Source organism: Tupaia chinensis, unplaced genomic scaffold (genome assembly GCF_000334495.1).
Source record: "Tupaia chinensis unplaced genomic scaffold, TupChi_1.0 Scaffold000578_2, whole genome shotgun sequence".
Classification (NCBI taxonomy): domain Eukaryota; kingdom Metazoa; phylum Chordata; class Mammalia; order Scandentia; family Tupaiidae; genus Tupaia; species Tupaia belangeri.
Window position 1 is genome coordinate 5,128,642 of NW_006160094.1, and position 7,808 is coordinate 5,136,449.

Consider the following 7,808-nt stretch of genomic DNA (forward strand, 5'->3'; position numbering starts at 1 on the left):
AAAAAAAAAAACGAGAAATCACCCCCCAGGGGGGGTGGCCACGCCGCAATCTCTTTTCCAACATTCTCCTCTCGGGATCTTGGGCACGCACGCACATGCGCCCGGCGTGAGTTTAAGCCGCCAGGTCCGGGACGCGAACCGTGGTCCACTCCATGGGAGTCCAGCGACATAGCCATTACACTAACTGCCAGTCTCAGGATGGCTATTTTCAAAGCACCAGAAAATAATAAATTTTGATGAGGATGTGGAGAAATCGGAATGCTTGTGCAATGTTGGCGAGACCATGCCAAAAATGCCTGTCTCTTTATCTCCCTTTCCCTTTCTCTCTCTCTTGCCCTCTTTTCATAAAAGAAACAAACAACACCGAGTAAAAAAAAAAGCACACAAGGAAACATCTACAATAACACCAGCTCTCTGAGGATGGCAGCTGACACTACCTGCTCCTGCAAGGCCCTGTTCTACACACTTTATCCATATTAGAACTCAGTCCTCCAAACAGCTCTTTAAAGTAGGTATTATTCTTATCCCCACGTTACAGAGAGGAGATGAGGGAGACAGTGGCTTAGTAACCTGCCGAAGATCAGTTCCTGGGGAAGCAGGTGAAGGCTCAGCGTCTGCACACTTAGCTCCTCCATTTTCCTGGCTTCCTACAGTCCCCTCGAGATTGTCTAAGTTAAGTATTGTAAATAAAAACAATGTTCATTCTGAAATAATTTCCAGAATGATTAAGGTATGGCCGAGAGGTGCTTGTTAGTGGCATTGTACAAAATCTGCATCCTGTTCATGTGTTTGACCTACGACCTTAATTGGGCTTTATCTTACAGGATTAGGATGAGGCGTCACAGTGAAGATCTAAAATGATGTGTATTACCCAGAGTCCTGAAAGCATGACTTGACTTGCAGAAGGGAATCTCCCTTTCTAGGTCTTTGATGAAAGAGTCCTTTCATAGGAGGCAGAGAAGGAGCAGATTTTTGCATTGAATAAATGTTATCCTAGAAGTCCAGGACCTTGGTGAAGTTCCAGGGTTAGGCAAGATGGTATCGTGCCTGTAATGATGGTGAAGTGTGGGCCCAGCAGGTGGCATGGTGGTTAAGGTGCGGGATTCCCACAGGGCGACCAGTTTGAGTCCCAGATGTGGCGGCTTGCTTTTCCACTTTCCCTTTCTTTCTCTCTCTAGTGAAAGTACGTGCCCTATAGCGAAAGTTAAAAATAATAACATTGGGGCTAATAGGTGGTGTAGTGGTTAAGGTGCTAGACTCCCACATGGCTAACCGTGGTTCAAGTCCTGGACCCGATGGCTTGGAAATCATGTTGGGGGTATGTGTGTTTGCCCGAAATCCTGAGAGGAGAGTGGAGAAGAAGGGACTGCAGCATGGCCACGCCCTACTTGGGGGGCGATTTCTCACTTTCCCTCTCACTGTCTCTCTTTCTCTCCAGTAAGTGCACACGCCCTATGGCAAAAACAAAACAAAAATAATAAGATTAAATAAATAATAATATATTTTTTTGAAAGATGGTGAGACGGGGATACACATACTGACATGCCTTTAACCTTCTGGGAAGCTGTGCCTGTCTCAGGTCTCTCCAGGCTGAGCTTTTGTTCTAGCTAAGTTGGTCTCAATAACAAAAGGAGGCCATTCCAATATCTTTATGAATTAATTCACCAACATTCTCGGCTCCTCCTAGGGTCACAGGCTGGACTTAATTTCTAGTTTAACAGAATCACCCTGTGTACACAATTCTCTGTTATTTCTTTACAAGTGGAAAAGCAGGGTTATTTGATATTTTCCTGTGAGACAGTTTGTATAAAACCACAGAACATGAAGTTCTCCCTTTGGGCCAGGGGAGGGCACTCCTGTCCTCTCTCAAATATTTACCTCTTGAGTGACGAAAAGAAAAGGCCAGCCAGGGCACTGAAGGCAGTCAGGCTAGGCGGCACTAGCTAACTTGCTTAGCTACTTCCTGCTAACACACATTTCATCTTAGATGGTGACACTCCGGCCGATGACGTCCACTGAGTCAGCTCGGCCGTGTCACCTGGGGCAGTTTTAAAAACTGCAGATTCAGAGACAGCACCCTAGAAATCCTATTCTATTGGCCTGGGATACAACCCAGGCATGGATATCTTCAAAATACACCCCAAATGCATCTAACATGAAGGCCGTGAGAACCCCTGCCTGGGAGTGAACCACGATGGGTTTGCTAGAGGAAAATGTTGGAAACCAGAGTTCTAGTTTCGGTTCATGTTTGATACACCCGAGTGTTACACCCGAGTGAGACACCCACGGCTTGTGGGGACAATCATCATTTAGTCGGCTTCTCTCCTAACATCGCCTCTCGCCCTGGCCAGCGCTCCCCTTCCATCTTTCTCTGGCCTCTGTGGTCCTTTTCAGGTGACCATGCTCTTCGGTCACCTCCGCTAGGCCCGGGCCTGGACTCAATCGGCAGAGCTCCTCTCCAGGCTGCCCTCCCACCCTGGTGATTTCTCACGTCCCCCTTCGGGCCCTTCTGTTTCTTGCTTCCGGTGGCGGCCTTCACTGCTCGGTGGCTCTGCGGGTCTCCTTCCTTCCTGGCTGCAGCGTGGTCTCCCCGAAGGGCTCTCTGGCTACTGCTAGCCAGGACAGATGTCTTCCACATCTGGCCCTTCTCCCCTGTGGACTCTACATCTCCCTCCTCCCTCCCTCCCCGTCACGTCGCCCCTCACTAAGTCAGGACACTGACTCTGTGTCCTTGAGTCTTCTGGATTAGCTAGAAATATGCTAAATACGGGCAGTGCTAAATTATTGTGAGTGCAGCAAAGAGCAGGTAAGCTGACTAGGTGGTCCAGAGGCCCTAGAGGCGAGCCTTTCCAAAGCTCTGTGCACAGCCCTCCAAGGCTGGGTATTCCTGTGCCCAGCCAGGTAAGTTCCCAGCAACCATGGGGCAACCCTGGCATGACAGGAACCGGGTCAATGCAGCCCTGGTGAGTCAGTGTTTCCACTGTGAACACACTGAGTGGTGGCTTTAGGATTTGCCCAGAAGAGCAGGGCAGCCAGCAAAGGCCTAGCACACAGGAGTGAGCAGTAGGATTGGTAGCTTCTAGGCCCAACTCAGCTCCTGCCTGTGTGGGTCCAGCAAGTGTAGTCTTCGGGCGTCTAGGTCCTACCCTGTAAAATGAGGGACTGCACCCCAGATCTTCCCACACTGCGGTGTACGTGTGAAACTGGGGGATGATGTTAAAATGCAGCTTCTGGCTCCGTGACAGAGCTGAGTCTACATTTGCAAAACCTTACACAGCTAGGTCTTGCCTCTGCTCTCCGTTCGTGGGGTAGCAACACTCTCCACGAGCCCTCAGCTCTGCAATCCCATGATTGTGGTAGGTGACCTCGGAGACCTTCTTGGTTCTTGGCCAGTGTCTCCTCCAGTCTGGTCCCCAGGAATAAGAAATCTGCACGTCTGGTGAGGCTGTCTGCTCTCTAAGCTCGTCAGTCTTCAAGGTCCGGACTCCCCACGCTGCCGGGCTGTGGAGGCCTCCTCCGGGAGCACTAGCATTCTGCAGCAGATGCGCCCTCCCCTCTGGCTGACCTTGTTTGTTATTGCAGTTCCTAGTCCTTGGTGTGTTTCCATGAACACCTGGCTGGGGGTGGGGTGACGGCCTGCACCCCACCAGACCCAGCAGCAAGCACATACGGCATTAACTCGCGTCCACGGGACTTAGCAGGTCAGGCCCTGCGCGGGACACTGTGCCATGGTGCAGTTAATCAAGCAGGCCAACTACAGTTCGCCTTAAGACAGTCTTTATTAGTCACTCTTTCTCCCATTCGAAGTTTTGGTAGGGCGGGTCTTTGGCAAGCATCCAATTTTTAAAGTAAAAGTAAGTCAGAAGATCATTTGAAGAAGATACACCCTTGGCTTTCAACACAGCTTCATTTTATTTCTAACATGACTGTTACATTGAGAGTTTAATTCAACTGGGGTTAATGAAAGTTAACCTTACTGTGTGGAAGGGATATCTTATGACCAGGCTTTAAACTCATACAACTTGGGGTCCTTTGCTTAAGAGAAGAATTCGAAATATTGAATAAGGAATGTTGGCAGGCCCTCTGGGCGGGCCTGGGGCCTGTATTTTTGAATGAATGAACTGAATGTTTCTGGAGCTTTGAGCCACCACATGGTGGCAGTATAGCACCAACTGTGGAAAAATAACGCTACTTAACAGGTAAGGTGTGAGTCTCAACAGAATGTTTGAACATCTACACTTTAAATCCCAGCCTATTTCTCCTTCTATGATCACTTTTTAGCAAGACGATTCGATTTAATTTCCCCAAACTTTGAAGTATTACTGGCACCTGCCAGTGATTAATGCTGGTTAAGAAACCATAACGGGACAGGCTTTGCTCCTTAAACTTTCATACACACGTTTCTCCCTCCTGCTTTATGGTACTTTCAAATTGCATTTATCATAAAGCAAGAAGAACGTGTTTTGCATAACTTCTCCCACAAGAGATTTTAATGAGCTTTGGCTTTACTAATTGAACCATATTAGACTTTATTTACATTGACCTTCTAGCCACACAGTAACCACATCAATCCCCTACCCCAATAGTTTGACAAGATTTTCGGAATGGACACTTGTTTATATAATAATTAGGGACACATCTGCATAGCACGAAGGGGCTTTCTGGCGAGAGCCACAGTCATCTACTCGAATGGCCGAGTGGAGACCCTGCTCCCCTCTCATCCCTGAAATCAATTGTGGGTTTTTGATTCCATTAGTCTGATACCATGTGGGCAGTGACGACTTGGAAACTCAGTTTGAAAAGCAAAGGACCAGTACTTTCTTTCTTTTTAAACCAAACTCTTCCAAGCAGTCTGCAGTGATCACAGGGGCAGGACTTTTTACTTAAACTTGTCCTTAGAATGTACACAGGGCTTTTTGTTGAGTAAGTTTGCTTAGAACTGAGTGCACTTAGGCCATCTTGAAAAAGTTATCACATATGACAGTTTGCAAGGGTATACGGAGAATAAGGTAAAAAGCTTCGAGCCGGACATGCCTCACTGCTGAATCACATAGCTGAAAATGTATTAATAACGAGAAGACCGATGTGCTAGGGCCTTTCAACTCTCTCCCCACCCCATCTCTTGTGATGGGGACTATGGGACCTGTGCTCAAAATTCTACCCCATCACCAAGGATGTCAGCCCTGTGGCTGGCATGCACGCCATGACAGCAGTTACCACGCAGGGCAGAAGTAGGATGCTTGCTGTTGCTAAACTCCAGAACAGTGCTCCCATAATGAATAAAACTGCTGGAGAAGTGCTTTAAAAAATAACATTGGCTTGATCACTAGAGTTGGTGTCCTTACTGCAAATCTGATTTTTAAAAATCCAACTAACACCAAGAATGACTGGAAAGGATTTGCACAATGCTACCATAACATCCTTTTAGAAGCTCAGTCAAGGAAGTAGTCTGCAGCCCATTAACTTTTAAAAAAATGTTTTAACCACTGAAGATTAGGAAAATTAGAGAACAAACATTTTAGCAGGATACACCAAACGAGTCCCCTCCCACCCCGCAATGATTGATGGCCCCATCATTAGCCGGGTAGCTGCCCATTTCTTATCTTGATTGACAGGTTAATAAGGGACCTGGGGCTATCTTTTCAGTAGGAACACACAATCTTACCAATTACTTTTAAATTATTGCTAATCTGTCAGAAAATAACAAGCATAAGGAATAAAAATATCCGCAAAAGAGAAATGTCTGCAGAAGCAGCTTTTACTTCCGGTGCTTTAAAAGGTTCAGTTCAGAAAACTTGCCAGAATTTAGTCAATAGAATTTAGGCACTGAGGATTTTTTTTTAAAGAAAAACTTGTAGTTTATAATAGTTCATTGGTTCAATTAGGAGCGAAAAAGAAGGGAGTTTTGTAATGCAATTGTCCAGCAAAGGAAAACGCTTTAAATTGGGGGATTATGTGCACAGACCACCTGTAGGGCATTCAGAGCCCTTTTCTATAATGCTTCAACCCATGTCTAGCTGCCTGCAGGCTGGCTAACAATGCCCGGGAAAGCTGTTTAAAAGGCTGAGCCACTTGTGCCTCTGGTCTTCACTAACTGTTACAAGTCTTCCTCTCCCTCGCTCTCTCTCCTTTTTAAAGTAAAAGTCCCACATCCCTTTAATGGAAGAACTTTAAGGCTCCGCGGTGGCCAATTGGTTTGCACCAAGAGGAGCCAGGCGGCAGGGAAAGAAACTTCAGACTATACAGCACATTTGGAGAGGAGAAAAGATCAAAGTTTTTCCAACTCAAAAGACCAAGTTCCCTACAGATTAACCCTATTCATTTAGCTCCTCTTAAAGGAATGATGTGCTGAGCCACTGGGCAGACAGGTAAAAAGTTCAACAATCGCTAAAGCATTCTTCTGCTAACTCAACAGCCTTCTGCTCAAATAAATTAGCTTAGTCTTGACAGAGGAACAATAGCTTTTTCTCTAGGAAAAGCAGCACATTTGGTATACACAAGCACGGAGGGTTATTAAGATGTTAACCCGTTAGTTTAATCCATTAAAGAGCGCCTGCCCGCTACCAGATTGTCAACTGACTTCCACGGTAAAGTGGGAACTGCGGTTTAAAATGTTAACCTCTACACTCCAGCGGTGTTCGGCCCTGCAAAATCGGGTGCTCCCCAAACCACGGGTGCCTGAGCGTGGGGCTTTCAAACCTTTAGGATCTTACAGGCTAAATAACAAGGCCCACGTGGAATGACCACTGGGGAAAACCTTATTTACATACACCAAGGTGAGAGCTGTTCTCCAGGGATCAGGGAAGCGCCACTGGAAAGGTGCGAAAACTCAGTTTTGATTTCAGTTCAACAGTGACATTTACTTCGCTCGCAACTTCAGAACCAGAGTTGAACAGGCCATTTTCCCCACGTCTAAGGTCAGCGTACAGAGCAACAAACCAGAAAGTGTCCATGTTCCCCACTGGTCCGTCCTTAGCAAGCACTTTCAAGGGAACAGTTTAGAAGAGGCAGGGGGAGAGGGCAATGGTTACGTCATTTATCAAAAGTCATTTTATTGACAAAATAGAATACTTATATTTGTTCTTACAGGGGTAGCCTCTAAACTTTTTACAAAACCATGTACACATTGTATATCTTTGGATATATACATATTTTACACATTTTACAATTTAACAAATAATTATATAAATACATCCTCTAATGTAAGAAACCCGTATTTACTTGGGGTGTATAATTAAGACATTTCTTGCTTGTTTATTTAAGGCATTTGCCTGGTCATTAAGAATACCCAAACCGTGCAATCCCACGAGGTCGCGGTCACCCCTCCTCCAGGGGAAGTGAGGAGTAAGAGCTGACGTAGCAGAGTTGAGGGAGAATCAGAGGTCCCTCAGGTGAATCTGTAGACGTGGCTTCCAGCTCAGCTCAGGGCTCAGGCTTGGTGCTGGAAACGCCGCCGAGTGCACCCTCCCCTGCCGACAGAAATAACGCCTGGGCCTGGCGGGAGGAAAGTGGGCTGGGTCTGGGAGGCTTCAATGCCAGGTACTTTGTTCTAAGCGAGTCATTTAAGTCCCAGCTAATGGATACCATTAAGAGTTCATTATCATGCTAATAGCAATCAACACAGGGAAGGGGTGGGAACCTCAGCCCGTCCAGTCCCTCCGTCGCACTCGGTCTCCTCGCCACCTCTACCCCCGCCCCCAGCCGGGTGCCCCTCTCCGCTCAGACCTGGGACAGTGGCATCTGCTTTGGATAAGACACCGAGCTGGCCGTGCCAGACCGCCACGTCAGGCCGGTGCTGACGTCGCCGG

The 7,808-nt window shown here is 47.0% G+C and overlaps 1 protein-coding gene across 1 annotated transcript in view; it reads right to left on the reverse strand.

The window, feature by feature from the left end:
- Positions 1–7,808, reverse strand: part of FZD8 (frizzled class receptor 8) — a 44,180-nt gene that overhangs the window by 34,016 nt on the left and 2,356 nt on the right. The gene's annotated exons all lie outside the window — the stretch shown is intronic.